Genomic DNA, 18,950 nt, shown 5'->3' on the forward strand with positions numbered 1-18,950 from the left:
GGTTTGTTTTGGATTTTTTGAATCCCCAGTGTCTTAAGGGAGTGTGAGGAAGGGAGGATACAAGGAAGGAAAAAAAGTATTTGTCAAATGCCAAAACTAGTCTAAGCACTTCGAAAATGTTCTGTCAGTTGATTCTTACAACAACCCTGAGAGGCAGGCACTATTATCTCCATTTTACACTTGAGGAAGCTGAGACTAACAGAGGTTAAGTGACTTGCCCAAGGTCACATATCTAATGAGTCAGAATTTGAACTTAAGACTTCCTGATTATAGAATAGACTCACAGTTCTATCCACTGTGCCAGCTAGCTGCCTTCTCTAACCACTGCATACTAGATAAACAGCTAGCCTGGAAATCCAAAAGACCTGGATTCAAATCCCACCTCTGATACTTACTGGCTGTATGACTCTAGATAAGTCACTTAATCTCTCAATTTAATGCCCCCAGGAAACTTGTTAAAGCTGTAAATTGCAGCCAGGTGCCAACCTGCATTATTAGAAGGAGTTTCCTTTCTGGGAGTGGTTAAACAAAAACACCTGCCAGACCTGGCTCAGCACTTGGCATCTAATAGTCACTTAAGGAATGTTTGTTGATTGATTGATTGAACCCTGAGCACATAGAAAGCCATTAGAGAACAACAGAGCTCAGTTTGCCCTCAGGCAGTCTCTAACTGCAAGGTTCAATCTCTGCAGAGGTAGGATACTCTTGAAAGTCCTCCAGGTGTAGGAGATCTAAGCTTAGCCTTGAATACTGGATCGGACTTGAAGGGGCTAAGAACCTTAGGGTATCATACCAAGCTAGGAAGTGACACGATTAAGTTAGGGACTGGAATTACAAGTAATGAGGTCAGTGAAGAGGCAAAAGCAAAGCATCTGAGTGGAAGAGAAGTGAGGAAAGACAGGTACAGTAGACCTAATAAATACAACTCCCCCAGGGAGCTCAAAAAATATTTAGTGTTGACAAAAATACTTAGCTAACTCACTGAACGGTACAACGTAGAATACCAGTGTCTGTTAATGGCCAGAGTGTCTTCAGGGCACTGCTGTGTAGCCTTTATTATACGTTTGCATTAATATATTGAGTGTCTAAGATTAGGACTTCTTTTCCTTCTTATTTTAAATGACACTTCCAGTGATAGGTGACAGGAACAATGAAAAGCCAGGTACTTAAGCTGAAGTTATTGACCAAAACATTGAAGATACCTTGGCAAATGCTTCCATTTCAACAGCTCACATCTGATAGTTTTAGCATTCACCTGGGAGGGCCTCAAGTGTTATTATCTAATAGAACCCAAGGTGGCAGGTATCTCTTTTGAAGCTATGGGGAAACACTTGGAAGAAGTGTTTACAAAGGCAACAGATGGCACCATCCCCCATATCTAAGTACTGAACACTTTTGTAATAGAAGTCTCACTTTATAACATAAAAATAAGGTGCCCAATGATCATGGAACTCTTTTAAGAAGAATTAGGACTTCCCTTTGCAAGTGGTAATTAGTAACGTGTGTTAACAGAGGAATACAAATGGGCCCCTTATTAGAGTCGGGCTTTAGGAGGATCAACTTGGATGTGCATTCAGGTCAAAGGAAGTATTTAAATTAGCTTGGCATTACCTTCAGCTCTGGTGTACCATTAACAGATTGCTCATCTTTTCTGGGGTTCATAGTGTGGTATGTGAGAATGCGGATGGCTAACTCTGAGAAGTTTTCATTGGTATGCCCAGCTGCTGTTGGACAGGTTTTTGTATCCCTCTTCCTTAGTGTCTCTGGTTGTGCTGTCATTGGTTCACAAAGGCGGGAGGTCATGTTGTGTTTCTGTATTCCCCTTGTAGTCTCTGTGGTGCTCCTGAGTACACAGAGTACCATTAAGAGGAGATCTGAGCATTGATGACATGTTCCACAAATTCAGCCAAAGAGCCCCATATTTCATCCTCTCTGACTAAGCTTAATCAATGCCTCATCACCAGGGAAGGCTGTCCAGAGAGGATATTTTCGTGACAGTCCTGGACTCATTGGATTATTCCAGAGAGCAATGAATTTGCCACAAATAGGATGAGATGACTTATACTTTTGGCACTTTTGAAGTGGCCAAAGGAAGCTACAGGAGCGGAAAATCTCCCATGAATGCAATCCAGTAGCCTGGCACCATCAGAATTTATCTGGTCTATTTTATACATGCTGGTCCTCTCTGAAGCTTCCTTTTAAAGTTACTTTTAGAAATGGCAGAGGACATCTCATCCTTTCTGACTTTCAATGTTGGGTAGCACTGTTGTGTGACAATAGTGTCCAATTCAAATAAATGGGGGCCACCAAACCATACATTAGCAGCCCTCCTAATTTAGACTGCATACTGACTTAGTTTTAAAGTGTAATATCATCTGTGTTTTATTTTATTTTCATTTATTTTGTTAAATTGTTCCCAAATATATTTTGATCTGATATGGTCCTGGCTCAGTAGTATTGTGGGCCAAATATAATCTGTAGTAAATATGAGAGGCATGATTTTAAATACATTTTGGATGATAAGAGGATTGTAGATTTAAAGTTGAGGTCACATGTCCAACTCCCTCATTTCGTATGCTAATGAACTAAGAGATGTTAAGCGACTTGCTGATGGTTACACAGCTAGGAAATCAGAGGTAGTATTTTAACTCAGAGTGTGCCTGGCTTCAAGTGCAGCAGTATACTCTCTAGGGCAATCTGTCTCTCATACCATCAATGGACTTGCCATTCATGGAAACAAAATAGTTCTTGCCAAGGACTTATGCTTGTCACTCCACCCTTCTAGCCACCTTAAGCTTTCACTCCTCTGAGGAATATGGGCTGTGAACCAGATTAAACAAAGAACACTTTCCTTGTGCACTCCAAGGGGGAACAAAAGGAGGGTGGGAAGCATAGGAGGCATGGGATCGAGCATTCCGGCAGGCCACTGTGACTGTTTATCAGGATAACCTCTCTAGATCATCTAGGTAAAAGAAGGATTTCTATGCATGATTCAGGGAAAGAGACCCACTCCTCACTTGAAGTTGACACCCTGGGCACCATCTCCTGAACCTGGAGCATTCTGAGAGAATGGCAGAAGCCTTTAGCCATCAACAATTTAATGTTGGGAACAACTTTATTTGCTCGATTCCAAAGTTCTACACTCCTTGTTCTAGCTTAACTAGCCAAATTTCTTATGAGGTAGAAAGAGGACAGGATCTTGAGATTCAAATCTCAGCTCTGCCATTTTACCTGTGTAACCTTGAGCAAAGCATTTGACCATTTGACCTCTCTGTGCCTCAGTTCCCTCATCTGTAAAATGAGATGGTTGAACCATATGATGTGGATAGTCCCTTCTAGCTCTCCATCTGTGATTCCTATGATTCTTCATTGTATAGAAGAGGAAACTGAAACAGAGAGATATGAAGACAGGGAGACAGACAGTGAGAAAAAGAGACAGAGAGAGACAGCCAGAGAAAGACAGACAGGCAGACAGAGACAGAGAGACAGAGAGTGTCTCTTTTCTTTGTCATGCCCAGCAGTAGCTTCCTCTGGGGCACCTGCAATCAGGGATCAATTATGATTAGGAGAACTTCCAGGCATTTGGTAGTTACCAGAATCAAGATGACTTATAATGATTTATTCACCTAAAAATCAAAGTATTATCCTTACATCACAGTAAAAGCGTCACATTTTGGGTATGGTTTTAATCCCCTTTCTAATTTCTGATTTTTTTTTAAAAAAAAGGTCCAGGAATTATAAAATCCTAGAATCCCACTCCTGCTGAAAATGCAGTATGTATCATGTTTCTTTACCCTCCTTTGACCACTAGGTGGCAGCACACCAACCTCTTAAGGCAGAAGGGGCAAGTGAAGGGAGGTTGGAGGGATCGGCTATACTGACATCAGAGGTTAGGTAGGCAGCAAATCTTTATATCTAGATGCTGGATCTCCAGGAGACACACGTCTGTGCAACATCCTCTGGTGGATGCATTGTTGAGTTTTGTTTCGTTGAAGAAACTGAAAGATTGGACAAACATCCCTAGATTTGTAGCCAAAAATCAGTCAGTCAATAAACATTTATTAAGCACTTACTACATGCCAGACACTATCCTATGTGCTGGGGATAAACATATGTAAAAGAAAGACAGTCTTTGACCTTAATTTCCAAATATACTGGAGGAAGACAACACACAAAAAGAAGCTTAAAGTAGAGGGAGGGGAAATATCCCCCCTTTCCCCACAGGGGCGTGAAGGAGAGGTCTATAGGATTGCAGCCCAGTGGGAAATGAAATGATGGCTGGATTCAAATCCAGGCTCTGCCACTGACTGTCTCAAAGACCTTTATCAATTCTTTAACCTCTTTGGGCCTCACCTTCTTCATTTGTAAACTGTTCTTAATCAGCTCTAGGGTTGGCTGTTTGATCTAAATCTCATAATCCTGCGATCTACTGAGGCATAGAGGGGTTGCAATCTGAAGCAGTGGAAGGAAGATCTGCATCAAAGAAGTGGCAGATTCTTGAAGTATGGTTATTGTTGAGAAGTAATGATTATTAATCACTCATTAGCTTTGTGACCCTGGGCAAGTCACTTAACCTCTGTTTGCCTTCTTGTTATTGCTATGTCCATTGGAGAAGGAAATGGCAAACCACTTCAGAATCTTTGCCAAGAAAACCCCATATAGGTTCACAATGAATTGGACAAAATTGAATGACTGAATGACAACAGCAATGATTATTACAACTCACATTCGGCTAGTCCATCAAGGCACTTCACGCACAACATCTCACTTGACCCTCACAACAACCTTATAAAGTAGAAGCTTAATTATCATTACCTCCATTTTACAGTAAAAAAGTTTGAATCCTAGAAAATCACAGGATCACATATTAAGAGCTGAAATGGACCAAAGAGGTCATTGAGTCTAATTCTGCCATTTACAGATGAGAAAACTGAGGTTCCATAAGTGTCATACCCAGGGTTACCTAACCAGAAAGTATCTGTGGTGAAATTTAGAAGGGATCTAATAAGTTATAGTAGGTGGCCTTATCAAATGGTTCAACACGAGAAACTGCTATAATTTTATCGGTGCAAATGATTTTAAAGAAGAGGCCTTGCTTTCTGCTTTACTACTACACCCTAAGAATCATGGGGCTTTCCCCTCTGATTTACAGCTGAAGTTTTCCGTCTGTGTTGCTTCCCCCTTTGAAGGGGAGTTCCTTGAGAAAAGGGACTGTCTGACTTTTCTATTTGTATCCTCAGCTCATGGGACAGTGCTTTGCCTGTCTAATAGCATAGCAAGTGCTTCAGAAATGCTTTATGTGATTATTTCTGTAATTGCATAAAAATATTGAGCTATAAGTTCTGTAGACTCGCTGAAAGCATTTTACTGACAATATCTGTAGCAGTCAGGACAATGGGAATGAGGGGTGCTTCATCCTGTTCCCACATGGTTGAGATTTCTACCACTAGGTCTCTATATTTTAAGCTTTTTCCATGCAATTTGTGGATTTTAAGCATTTGGCATGACGATATCATAGCTAGGGAGCTAGGTGGCTCAAAGTCAGCTAAACGGTGCAGTGGATGGAGTGACGGGCCTAGAGTCAGGAAGGTCCATCTTCCTGAGTTCTCTTGGACCTTAGACAAGTCATTTAATCCTGTTTGCCTCAATTTCCTCATTTATAAAATGAGCTCAAGAAGGAAATGGCAAACCACGCCAGTATCTTTGCCAAGAAAGCCCTGAAACGGGGTCACAGAAAGTCAGACATGACTGAAAAATGACACAATAACATCGATTAAGAATGTAGTTTTTCATACTATTTGTATATAGGATGTATATACACAGGATGGCTCCCTGGGAAGGGCAGGGGGAGGAGACACTAGGGGAAACTATGATGATATAAAAAACCAAAAGACATTAATTAAAAATTCACTTAAAATTCAACAAGAAAAGAAATGCTTTATGTATGCATCTTGTCCAAACCCCTCATTTTGCAGATGAGGAGACCTGAGGCCCAGAGAGATTAGGAAGTCTAAGGTCACCCAAGAGGCAAGTATGATTCAAGCATCGAGACTCAGGGCCTCTGTCACCAAGAACCTACCCCTTACCCATTCATTCACTTTGTGCTGATTCTGTGTTCCAGAAGTTTTTACATTTTAATAAACATTTATCTGTGTCATTATTTTACAATGATATTACTTTGCATTTGGATCAGAGAAAGGAGAAAATTCCCAGCTAGTATTTACTTTATAAAAAACTTAATTGTTTGGAGTTTCCCAAAGCATAATTCATTTTAAACAGAATCATGATACAATGCACACTGGGTTTGTGGTTATAACAATAACTGTAGACCTTTTGATGGGCCTCCAAATCCAAAGGGATCTTTTTGTCATAAATCCTTATAAACCTACTCTAGCTGCAACATCAGAAACCAAAAGATACAAAGGTCTGTAGTTTTCCAAGAAATCATTTTTAAATGTACACTCAGCCACAAAGGACCATGGAGAAGGAAAAGAGAGTAAGGCTGTGTTTGTGTTGAGCTGAAGAAAGTTGGAAAGACCCTTCCTGCTCTTCAGCATCTCAAAGGTCCAACCATGTGCATGCAGCACAATAGGACCCAGCAGTGGGACTCAGAAAAAATCATCATTGGTGCCACTGTCCCAAATCATGACCATTATGTTTATAGCACTCTCAAGTTTGCAAAATGTTTTTATGGTATCACAACAACTCTGAAGCATATACTGCAAGTTTGTTTGTTTGTTTGGGGGCGGCAGTGGGGGGGGGAGTCGGTCCAGACCTATGATTTCATCGGCATACAGATCACCAACTTTTATACAATTCTTGGCTTTAGAGCTTTAGATGGTTGCCTGGGGCATTAGGAGGTTAATTGGCTTGGACAGGATCATAGATGTAGAGCTCAAAGGGGACCTTTTACTGAGTCCAGTCCCCTAAATTTACAGATAAGAGTGCTGAGGAACACAAAAGTTCAGTAACATTAGGTGATGCAGTGGATAGAGCCCTAGACTTGAGAAACCCGAATTGAAATCTTGCCTCAGGCGTGTATCCTGAGATCTGGCCAAGTCTTCCAAGTCTTTGTTAGCCTTAGTTTCCTCGTCTACTAAATGTGGTTAATAAGAGTGCCAACTTTGTGAGGCTGTTGTGAGGATCCAATAGACAAACTGCCTCGCAAACACTAGGGCACTATGGGAATCGTAGCCATCAGTTTTATGACTTTTGTTATTGTCCTAGGTAGCACAGCCAGTTCGTGTTAGAGGTCAGCTTTGAACCCATGTCTTACTGACTCCGAGGTCGGCCCTCTATGCACCAGGCCCCTGACTCTGCAGTGTAATTGTAATTATGGCAATTTTATGGATGAAGACACTGAAGGTCAGATATTATGAAGTGCCTTCTAAATGCTGTAGGAGTTCAGAGAAGAGGGAGACATGGGCAGGAGCAGTTAAGGAAGCCTTCTTAGGACAAGTGGAATTTAACTGGAGCCTTAAACAATTAAGTGGGGTTTGCATGGACTTAGAGGAAGAGAAAAGGGAAAAAATAGAAGAGAACAGAGGGCATTGCAGGTGAGAATGAAAGTAAGAACTTAAGGAACAGCCTCCTGAAAATGAAGAGAAAGAAAACAGCTACTGACCAAGTGAGATCTTTGCCAGAAAAAACAAACTAGAAATGCTTGTGTCAGCATCTAGCCATGGTCGAATTACAAATAATCCCCTCAAATGTTCAAAAACAGAAGATGTGTCTGCTTTGAGTTTGCTCATTTTCCTTTGACTGAGTATTAATGTTCGTCCCCCTGTGCCTGAGCTCCAGATCCCCAAAAGATTTAGTCCTGGATAGGGCACATTCAACAGTTACTTTCTAAAGTATCAACATTAATTGAAGAATGAAATCAGGATGTGATGCAGTACAAACTTTGCAATGGTTAAAGGTAGCCACAAGGGGGCAGTCGAGGACTGAAATTGCAAGCCGGAGGTTCCGGGTTAATGCCAACCAACCAGCTAGTTGTATGTCTAAGACCTAGGCGAAGATCAAGACTTCCTGGCACCATTTTGAAGAATATAGCACTTGCACAGTTCCATTAATAGGTCCATAAGACACTAAACTTTTATAATTGTTCAGTTCTTTCAGTACTGTCCTACTCTTTGTGACCCCATTTGGGGTTTCCTTGCCAGAGATACTAGAGTGGTTTGCCATTTCCTTCTCCAGCTCATTTTACAGATGAGGAAACTGAGGCAGACAGAGTTAAGTGACTTACCCAGGGTCACACAATAAGTGCTTGAGGCCAGATTTGAACTCAGGAAGATGAGTCTTCTTCCACTGCAACCAAGACATTAAATTGTCAGTGGACAAAAGAAAAGTCATTCGTTCAATCAGGCCAACTAGCAGCCGTGTCAATGCTTTCACCCAATACTTACAGAAAAATAGAGAGAACCAAGGGTTTGGAGTCCAATGGCCTCCTGGGGGGAATCTTGGCTTAACTATTTAAAGATTGTGTGACTGTAGAAAAGTTATTGACACCTCTATACCTCTATTCCTCTTCTAAAAAATGAAGGGGTTTAGGGTGGACAAGATGGCCTCTTCTAGCACTAAATCTCTAGCCCTACAGTAAAGAAACATGGCTTCTTATTGTCTGTTTCTAATGCTGCTGCCTGCTTGGGTCAGAGATAAGAACAAATGAGAGACATTTAGTGGTCTTAGAAGAAGCCTCTCATTCAGATAGATACATAATGCATTTAGAAGATATATATGTGTATATATATATATATATATATATATATATATATGTATGTATGTATGTATTTAAATGCGCATATACACATATGTATGTGGTATAAATACATATATAGATATATAGATCTTCACATATGAATACACATGCACATATAAACATACACATAGATGTATCTTCTCTCTACTACATGTATTCAAGGCCCATGCTTATCCCAGGCTTCAGGACTCTGCCCCATCACCTAGGAATCCAGGAGCAGTTAAGTCAGAATTGCTCTTTCTATGATTCGGGGGAGCCCATGAGATCTCCTTAGTGATTCACTTCACCTCCCTCCTCTTCAAAGCACCCACAACAGAGAAATCCTTGGATTGGGGCAGAGAGCCCTTCAAGAGTAAGCTCAGTGTAGCTAGGAGACATCTTTTCTCTATTCCTTCCTGTCACAGCAAAGAAGCCTAGAAAGGTTGTGGAAGAGAGATGGGTGGTACACAGTCTAGAACATACAAAGTTCTTCATTCAGTTCATTCCTCTTTGGAAGCCAGCCCAGCCATCTTACCATGTCCCAAACTTCCATGCTTATCTGCTTCTCTGTACTTTTGGAATCTCTAATTTCTTTCCAAGCTCAGTCCAAAGGTCACTTCCTATCATTCCTGCCTTCCCCAATCCATCCTGCTGTAAGTGCCTCCAGTCCCTCCCCACCCCTTACCTCGGATTTATCATATATTTATCTTGTGTATTTCCTACATACCTGTGCATGAATATGTTATCTCTGTCCGCAGAATGGACACTTCTTGAAGGCAGAGACTGCTTCATTTATGTCTTTGTATCTCAAGCACCGACAAGTTTCCTTCTGTAGAATAAATGCTTAATGAATGTGTTTTGGTTATATGATGCATTTTGTTTCTCAACCAGGAACACTTTCAATCTATCCTATTTCTATCCAACCTGAAATATTCAACTTAAACAGAAGGGAACAGAATGAAGGTTTAAAAAATCAGTGATGAGTAGGAAAGATTTGAATGTTACATGTTGGTTACTATATATATATATATATATATATATATATATATATATATATATATATATATATATATATATACATATATATATATATATATATAAAATAGAACTATTTAGTTTCACGTACAATTCTTTTCTGTTATATTTGTTGTCATTAAATCATTCAGTCATGTCCAAGTCTTCATGACCTGGTGAACTATAGCATGCCAAAACTATCCATGAGGTTTTCTTGGCAAAGATGTTGGGGTGATTTGTTATTGCCTTTTTGCATGGATTAAGGCAAACACAGGTTAAGTGACTTGCCCAGGGTCACACAGCTAGTAAGTATCTGAGGTCAAATTCTCATTCAGGTCTTTCTGATTTTTGAGCTCAGCACTCAGCACTGAGCCACTTAGCTGCCTAAGCTACATATATGGAATTTTCAATTTTATTAGATATTTATTAAGTTCAGAATCAATCAACCAAATCAGCTTGAATTGCCACAATAGAATGTAAGCGCTTTGAGGGCAGGTCCTATTATATTTGTATCTTTGTATTCTGAGCATCTGGCATGGTACCTAGCACAAAGACAGTGTTTAGTAAATGCTTGCTGAATGGAAAAAAGAACATTCAAGGCAGCTTTGAATAGCAAAAGAAATCACACAAGGACTATATTCCGACTAAGGATCATGAGTGACAAAGGAAGAAGAAGAAGGGCCCCTTGGTTTGCCTTGGTGGTTGGTAGTGGATGATGTTTCACAGCAGAAGCTTGGGGCCTTATTGCATGATTTTCAGAACCCCCTCCTCCTCTCCTTCAGGCCACCTCCTCCTTGGTGACACTGTTTGGGAACCTGTACTCATGGCTCAGGGCACAGTTGACACTACAGCTGCTGCTATCCCTAGCCTCCAAATCTGAGTTCACAATCTGCTTGCCTCACCCTAGGAATGGATTTCCCCACTGTACCCACAATCCACAGACTCTAGATATACCACCATCAATTCTTAGCTCTGAAAGTCAGGACGTCCAGGCTCAGTGCAGTGGGGCATAGATGAAGGATAGGTGTTTTCAGGGGTGAGAAGAGCAGGTCTGAATCTCACCCTGACATTTTCTGGCTGCAAGAATATGGACAAATCATAGACAGAACTGGAAGGGACATTAGAAGCCATCTGGTACATTTTGTTTTAATATTTCTATTCTCAGTAAATGTTTGCTATTTTTTTGACCCATTCTAATTTTCAGGGAATTCAGTTAATAGGTAAGACTTATCACTGGCTCTTCTCCACTATTATTCTCCCACCCTGATGATTCTTTCCCACTAGAAACCCTGCAGATATTAGAAGTCAAAATTACTCAGTAACAGACGACTATTCCTTCAGAGTTCAGTCAAACATAATCTAGTACATTGTGTAATTAACTGGCTATGACCATGTATTTCATGGCTGCCATGTTTGACAACACTTCATTGCCAACATCTCACTCATCACTATAAATACTGTCTTGTAAAAGTGCTGTGTTAACTATTCTGCTCCAACTTACAAAAGTACGGTTTCCTTTTCATGTCTAGAGAAAGAGAAGATAAGTGGAGGGATAATTACCTCTTTTGTCCCATGTAGTTTTCATTTATGATTTCCTGAAATATAGCCCTGGTAAACCAGGCTTTGATCATGCCCATTGGGATTCAAACAGAGCTACTTAATTATATCTTTAAACCTAAATCACTCTGGCTCTCACTGGTTGACCAACATAGGTCCCAGCCCAAGCCTCACTTGTTCATTGTTTGGGTCTTGTTGGCTCAGAGAAAATGGAAAAAGCAACTGTTTCTGTTTTGACCAGAAATTCTGAGGGTCTTCCCTTCTCCAGGTGATTCTTTTGTGAAGTCAAACTAGGTCATCTTTTGCCTCAATTCTTACCTAGCTTTTAATCACTGAATGGGTAGTGCCTCAGACAAACTGAGAACTGGAAAAGACCTTGGCTTAAAAAAAGTCAGAGACTCCTACTCTGAAGCCATCATCAGTCATCCTAACCTATGTCTTGCCACTGGACCACAATGACTCTAGAGGGGAGAGTGAGACTGATACCTTTGCACAGCTCTGCCTCACTTACATCCAATTCACTTGCACGTCAAAACACCACCCTTCTGATGTCATTGGTCCTCTTAGAGAAGGAAGAATGAACAACAACATCAAATTTGCACATAATACAAAGCTAGAAGACATAGGCAATGTATTGGATGAAAAAAGTTAGGATAAAAAAGGACTTGAAACATTAGGACAATGACCTAAATCCAATAAAATGAAATAAAATACATATGAAGGATCATATACTTGAACTTAAAAAATAGTTTCCTCAATGCAATATTTTGGAAGGATAGATAGAATCAGAAGGTTTAAAGGAACAAAAGATTTTGGTACCTGGTGAGCTTCAAGTTCAATATGAATCAACAGCGGAATATGGCAGACACAACAGTAAATGTGATGTCAAATGGAATTGAATGGCCAGATGAAGGTAGGCAATGACTTAGCTTTACTCTGCCGTGCTCAGACCACATTTACAAGATTGTTGGCAGTTCTAGGTGCTACATTTGAGAAAGAAAATGGACGGAATGGGGGCTAAAAAGATTGTTACCTACTCTTTTGGATTGTTCATGTCACTGTCACCCTCTATTAGTACAAATAACTTGAGCACAGACTCTAGTTGTGAAAACTATCAAAATGGTGCCATTGACCCCCTTTAGACTCCTCTGTGGGGTAGGCTGGGCTTTATTGTCTGATGGGAGGAGGTTCGTACTGGCCCCACATGAGTGTCCATTTCTGGTTCCTCCCATGATGCTTTAGTCCTAGCTCACAGTTCTAGCATGGCGTACTCCTGGCACAGGTTGTACATATTAGGACAATGAAGAACTTTGAAATTATTGTGTTGGCTTATAAAAATAGAAGTTTCCATCTCATTATCCTCACCTGATGCAAAGGCAGCTGCTTGCTTCAGTTTGGGTTGGGGAGGATGGCTTCTACCCAAGGCCTTATTACTGTGATATAAGGGCCGTGACAATTCACTTTAATTTAACTCAACTCAGCAAACATTAGGTACCTGTGATGTGCCAGGAGCTGTTCTAGGTGCTGGAGACACAAAGACAAAATGAAACAGCCACTGCCCTCATGGATCTTATATTCCACTAGGGTAGGGGTCATGAAGTCATGAATATATATATATGTATGTGTATATATATACATATATATATGTATATATACACACATACACATATATATACATATATGTATATATACACACATATATACATATATATGTGTGTGCGTGTGTATTAATTTAAGCTCTATTATGTACTAGACAGTGCTAGAAACTAGAGATGCAAAGACACAAATATTCTCAAGAAACTTATATTCTATTGGAAGAAACAACATATTCGCATGAGCAAATGTTGATTATATATAATGTATCAGTCAATAAACATTTATCAGGCACCTATTATGTGCCACTCACTGTGCTACTAGGGATACAAAAAGAGGCAAAAGACAGCCCCTACTATAGATGACCTCACAATCTAGCTGTGAATAGGTAGCACACCAAATTGAGTACTGGGCCTGGAGTAAGGAAGACCTGAGTTCAAATTCAGCCTTTTGACACTTATCACTTGTGTGACCTTGAGCAAGTCACTTAACCTCTATCTGCTTCAATTTCCTTAACTATAAAATGGAGAGCATAATAGCACCTACCTCCCAGGATTGTTATAAGAATCAAATGAAATACTATTTATAAATCACCTAGCACAGGGCCTGGTACATAGTAGGTGCTTAACAAACGCTTGTTTCCTTCCTTTCTTCCATCTACATAGGAGCTGACCTGTCGGGGGGAAATAGACATAAATAAATAGATCAAAATTGCGTACAAAGTAAACACAAACCAATTGTAAGGGTGGAACAGAAAATAGTATTAACTAATTCAGAGGGCAGGGAAACTCAGGGAATCTGGAAACATCCCTTGTAGAAGGTAGCATTTGAGCTGAGCCTTGTAAAGTCCTAGCAATTCCAAGAAGCAGAAAGGAGGAGGGAGGGCATTCCAGGCATGGAACCCAGATTTTATAAAACCATGGTCCTGGGAAACAGATTCTGATTTCGTGTTGATTTTTCATGTTCTTCAGTATTCTTACAGCACCCTATACTTTATGTTGTCAGGAGACACATTTTTCTCTTAGGTACAGACGTAAAATGTCTTTCAAAAGACTGACGAGGTGGATGCGAAATGTAAGCAAGTAACCCAGTAATTAGTTGTGCCAGTACATGTGAACTCTCTGGCAGGGTTTGTGAGGACAGCACACCTCTGTTTGGGGGGAGGGGGTCTCAATTTCTTCTTGAAGCAGGCTGAAGGTTCATTTATACCCTCTAAGGAAGCTCCGGGTGAGATGAATAGAATATCACCCATTAATGGAACAAAATCACAGGACCTCAGGAAAAAGTAAAAGAAAGAAAAGCTGAGTCATCCTCAGTTCTCTTCCAGATTTATAGTCCTCACGATCCTCAGATCATCAACCGAATTCTCTCTACAATCATTAGTTTAGAAAACAACTTTTCACTCCTGGCATCTGCATGGTGAGGAGCTGCTGCTAATCCATACTGTAACGATTTTATTCTCTACTTAATGTGCCAATAGAGGTTTTCAATAAGGCAGGGCAATTTGGGGGCCGACCAATTATGGTTTGTCCTTGGCCAAGGCAGGCAGCAAAGATAGTGCCTCTGGTTCATTGGAAACATCAGACAGATTTTACTAATGCTCTGTATCAGTCTCTCTGAAGTTTAGGCATTAAAGGAGATGATTAAAATTCCGATTAACTTTGGTATCCAAATCAAAGGAAAAGAATCTCTATCACACTGGTGGGGGCATGGTGCCTTTAGAACTATCCAATGGCAGCAGTGGCCTAAGTTGTCAATTCCACTCCCACCCCCATCCCCAGAGGTCATTTGCCTCCAGGCATACCTTCCTCAGGCAGCCATGGAATGTAATATAGTTATATGGGATCTCAGATGTCAAAAGCTCAGAGGTCAGACATGGATGCTAAGAGGGACCTTGAGGACCATCAACAGTACTATCTCTGGAATCTGAAGACCCCTGTTCAAATCCTGATAGTTGATTCTAGTATAACCTTGGGAAAATCCCCACCTCTCTTAACATCAGTATTCTCATCTGTAAAAATTGATGAGTTGGACTGGATATGCTTTAATTAATGAGATTCTCTAAGGTTATTCCAGCTGATCAGAAACTCTGTCAGTGTCTACTAAGCTGAAAAGGTTCAGTCTTTTTTGAGAGGTAGCATGTACCTCTCATGATAGCATGTATAGGGACAAAGAGCATTGTTTTCACAAAAGACTTGAGTTCAAATACTACTTCTGATACTTTCTGATTTGCCATAGGTTGCAAAGGTAGTAAGTGTTCTGAGGTGAGTTATGAGTCAAAGCCTAGAGCCCTAACCACTGCACCATGCTTCCTCTCACCTCAGTTTTCTCAGGTGGAAAATGAAGGAGTTGGTCTACATAATGCCAAGGTCCCCTTTGGCTCTAAATCTATGGTTCTATACTCCTGCTAAAGGTTATATGATGCATCTAAATTTTCATAGGAAGTAAAAGGAAGAGGCAAAATTCTAATTCAGATTTCCTGACACCTTTCTTCCATGTAACCCTCCTCTCTGCTGAAGGTGAATCACTGACTCTGGTTAAGAAATCTAAAAGGGAAGGGGCAGCTCCTGGATTCTAATCCTCATTCTGCCTCTACACTGGGGCTGTGGGGGTGGGGGGAGTGTCTTCTTCAGAAAGTCACTTGGCCATTCTGTACCTTATCAGGAGTAAAGGGAGCTTAGGAGAGTACTGCTTTGCAAAGTTGTTTTGCAAGCTAATCAGAGAGGAAGAATGGATGCGAGTTACAAACTATGTGACTAGGCCTTTAGAATGAGAAAAAAATAATAGGACCAGAATAATTATCCAGTTGACTGCTTCTGAAGCTGACCGCAAACTACGATGTCAGTAAAGCGGTAAGTTATTCAGGTGAAAGAATCAGAGTTGGAGGTGCTTAGACTCCCCAGTTTCCATCAAGGCTCAGCCTCAGCCTCACATCTTCCATGAAGTCTTTCTTGATACTTCCAGCAGCCATCACCTTCTCCAAGAAACACCTTGTATCTATTTTAGATATATTTATATAGACATATTTTCCCCCTGACTTTTAGCTTATTAGGGCTCTCAGTCCCTCACATTCCCCAGGAGCTCTCTTTAAATACCAGAATTTCAGAGGTGAGCTTAGCCTCAGTGACTGAGATAAGTTGCACTAAATAAAGGTTGATTTTCCAGTTTTCATCATTGCTTGCTCTACTGTGGAAGATACCATGTGAGGGATGATAGCCACTGGGCCATAAGTATAAGGCCCTACAAAGGCCTTATACATGAAGGAGCCCTTTAGTAAGACTCTGCAGTCACCCTCACAATCAATTCCCAGGCCACTTCTGAATCGCATTTCCGTGGGCGAAAGACCTTATCTTCTACAGTCATTTACAATGATGTTCTTTTTCAAGGCATTCCTGAAACTCACACTGACTACCACCTCCCCTCTTACACTGCCATGCTTATTGTACCCAAGTTGGCTTGCAAACAACTGCAAGCAGAAAGCGTTGGTCCTGGGTTCTTCCCAGTGCTTCCTGGAAAATTGCAACCATTGGCTCCACCTTTTGGTTCAAGGGTGGAAGGAAATAATCCCCTTTGAGGAGCAATACATGGATGTGCCTATACCTCATCATCTCATTGTTCCAACCTTGTGACATGGGAGATTTACTTGAACTTGTCCTGGCATTAATACTCTGCCTAGAAGTTGTTTTATTTTGTCTTCTATTAACTTCTTGACAGTTTTTTCCTTTGTGATTTGCCTTCCCTCCTAAAAGTAGACTGAAAAAAAGAATATTGAGGAGTTACTGCTTTGTAAATTCCATTGTGCTCAAGAGACTAATATGGCAGAACTCAAGGAGTCTGGAGAGAAGTTGGACAAAAATAGCAAGAATCTGTTGGAAGGCCATCAGCTGGATCAAAACTGCCTTTCTGAACTGATTTCACATTATTTAGCTCCCAACTCTGCCTTTTACCACATGTGAGACCTTTCTTGAACTGATTTAGAAAGGTAGTATGATGCAATGGAGAGGACCCTGGATCAGGAATCAAAGGACCTGGGCCCAAGTCCTGACTTGGACCCTCTCTATGGACCTTCGGTAAGTCTTTCAATATTTGGACCTGGGATTTTCTCATCTTTCAAATGAGACTATTTCATCTCCACATCTGGGATTCTCCTCTCCCCCTCATTCTTTCTATTCTGAGCCAAACAGACCTACTTGCTGGTCCTTGTACAAAACATTCAATCTCTCACCTCCGTGCCATTTTGTAGGCAGTCCACAATACCTGGAATTGTCTTCCTCCTCACCTCCACCTCCAGCTACTGGGGGAATCAGAAAAGTCTTTAGGTAAAAAGGGATACCTAAACTGAACCTGGAAACCCTTCTTTGTGTTGCTACCCCACAAAGAAATATATGTATGGTGTGTGTGTGTATGTGTGTGTGTGTGTGTGTGTGTGTGTGTGTGTGTGTGCCCGAGAGCATATGCAAGCACTTGAACAGTACACAGTGACTGGCCTTGGGCAGGCCTTAAGGACCTCCCCATAATCCCTGGAAAACTGTACTTATTGGTTCCCTATTCCAGCAGCCATTGGCTCCTTGGTGGCTCAAGTTGGGAAGGAAATCTTCCCCTTCTTGTAAGCTTCTATACATTTTACTGTGGAGATGTGATGTGTACACAGATAAATAAATATGAAACATTAAATAGTAAATGTAACATATATATATATAACATATATATATACACAAGGTACATACACATATACATATTTACTAGCTATAACATAGTGTGTACACACATCTGTGAATAGGCATTGACAGATACATATATGCATATAAATGTGTGTACATATACATGTATGTATATAGTAAATTTACATGCAGTATATTTAATATCTATGATATTTTGTATTTCTTTAGTTGTATATGTGGTGTATCTCCCCAGCAGAAGATAGATAGATGCTGGTATATGTGTATGTATATCCATGTGTATACACACATACCTAAACATGTAAGTACATACATATACATGTGTATATACACAAATATATTCCTATGTAGAATATAAGTTCTTTGAATGTAGGTTAATTTTCATTATTCTTTGTATTTCCAGCATTCCATCAATGGTTACTGAAGTATACCTCACACATTCTCTTTCTCTATTAACTATGGACTACTGCCCCATTTGTAGCACCAGACATTAAAAGAACAAGCCATATCCAAAATCTCATTTCTGCAGAGACTTCTGTGATGCAAAGCTATGAATCTTTGACCAGGCTGCAAAAGGCAAAAGTTGATGAGTTTCCTCTCTGTGGCTATATGGTGCCTTAGGAATATGAACAAGTGTCCTCTGAAACCTTGGAGCCTGCTTGGATCTGTGCCAACAAATATATAGCGAATAGTTGCGACAAAAAGGGCTTCTACATTCATATTGGATTGCACCCTTTCCACATTATTTGAATTAGCAAAATGTTGTCCTGTGCTGGGGCTGATAGATTCCATACGGGCGTGTGAAGTGCTTTTGGGAAACTTCATGGTGCTGACACTCTTGTATGTATAGATCATATCTATTTGTACCAAAGTCCAGAACAAGGAACACAGGATGGAGACTTTACATGAAGCTAAGTTCAAGTTTCCTGGTTACCTGAAGATCTACATCTAAATGAAGTTGGAGTTCATGGAATTTAATGCTGATGAATTTGAGGCATCTCATTACTGATGGCTTTGGGGCCAAGTACATCCCCAGCAGGGGTCCCCTGGAGAAGTGACATACATTCCACTCATCATGAAGGGGAATGATTTTATGTGTTTCTAAAGCTATTAACTTTGTGCACTCTCATCTTGGCCACATGCACACCTAAGCTGTTAGATGAAAATAAAATGCTTATTGGACTGAATTGTTCAAGGAGTGCAGAGTCCATGGCTCCCTCAGTTATGTTTCTGGAATAGATCAAAACATGACCAATTCATATTCTATCTGTCCACTTTTTTTCTGAGCAGTTGGTCCTCTCTGTGCATGGGCCATTTTACAGTCCTGTCATTTTGGTCATTGAAGGGATCAAATAAGATAATTCAGGGAC

The 18,950-nt window shown here is 40.5% G+C and overlaps 1 pseudogene; it reads left to right on the forward strand.

Annotated features, from left to right (window-relative positions):
• The first annotated feature begins 18,038 nt into the window (after positions 1-18,038).
• On the forward strand, positions 18,039-18,638 carry LOC118847069 (annotated as a pseudogene).
• Positions 18,639-18,950: the final 312 nt, after the last annotated feature.

This window comes from Trichosurus vulpecula, chromosome 4 (assembly GCF_011100635.1).
Source record: "Trichosurus vulpecula isolate mTriVul1 chromosome 4, mTriVul1.pri, whole genome shotgun sequence".
Taxonomy (NCBI): Eukaryota; Metazoa; Chordata; class Mammalia; order Diprotodontia; family Phalangeridae; genus Trichosurus; species Trichosurus vulpecula.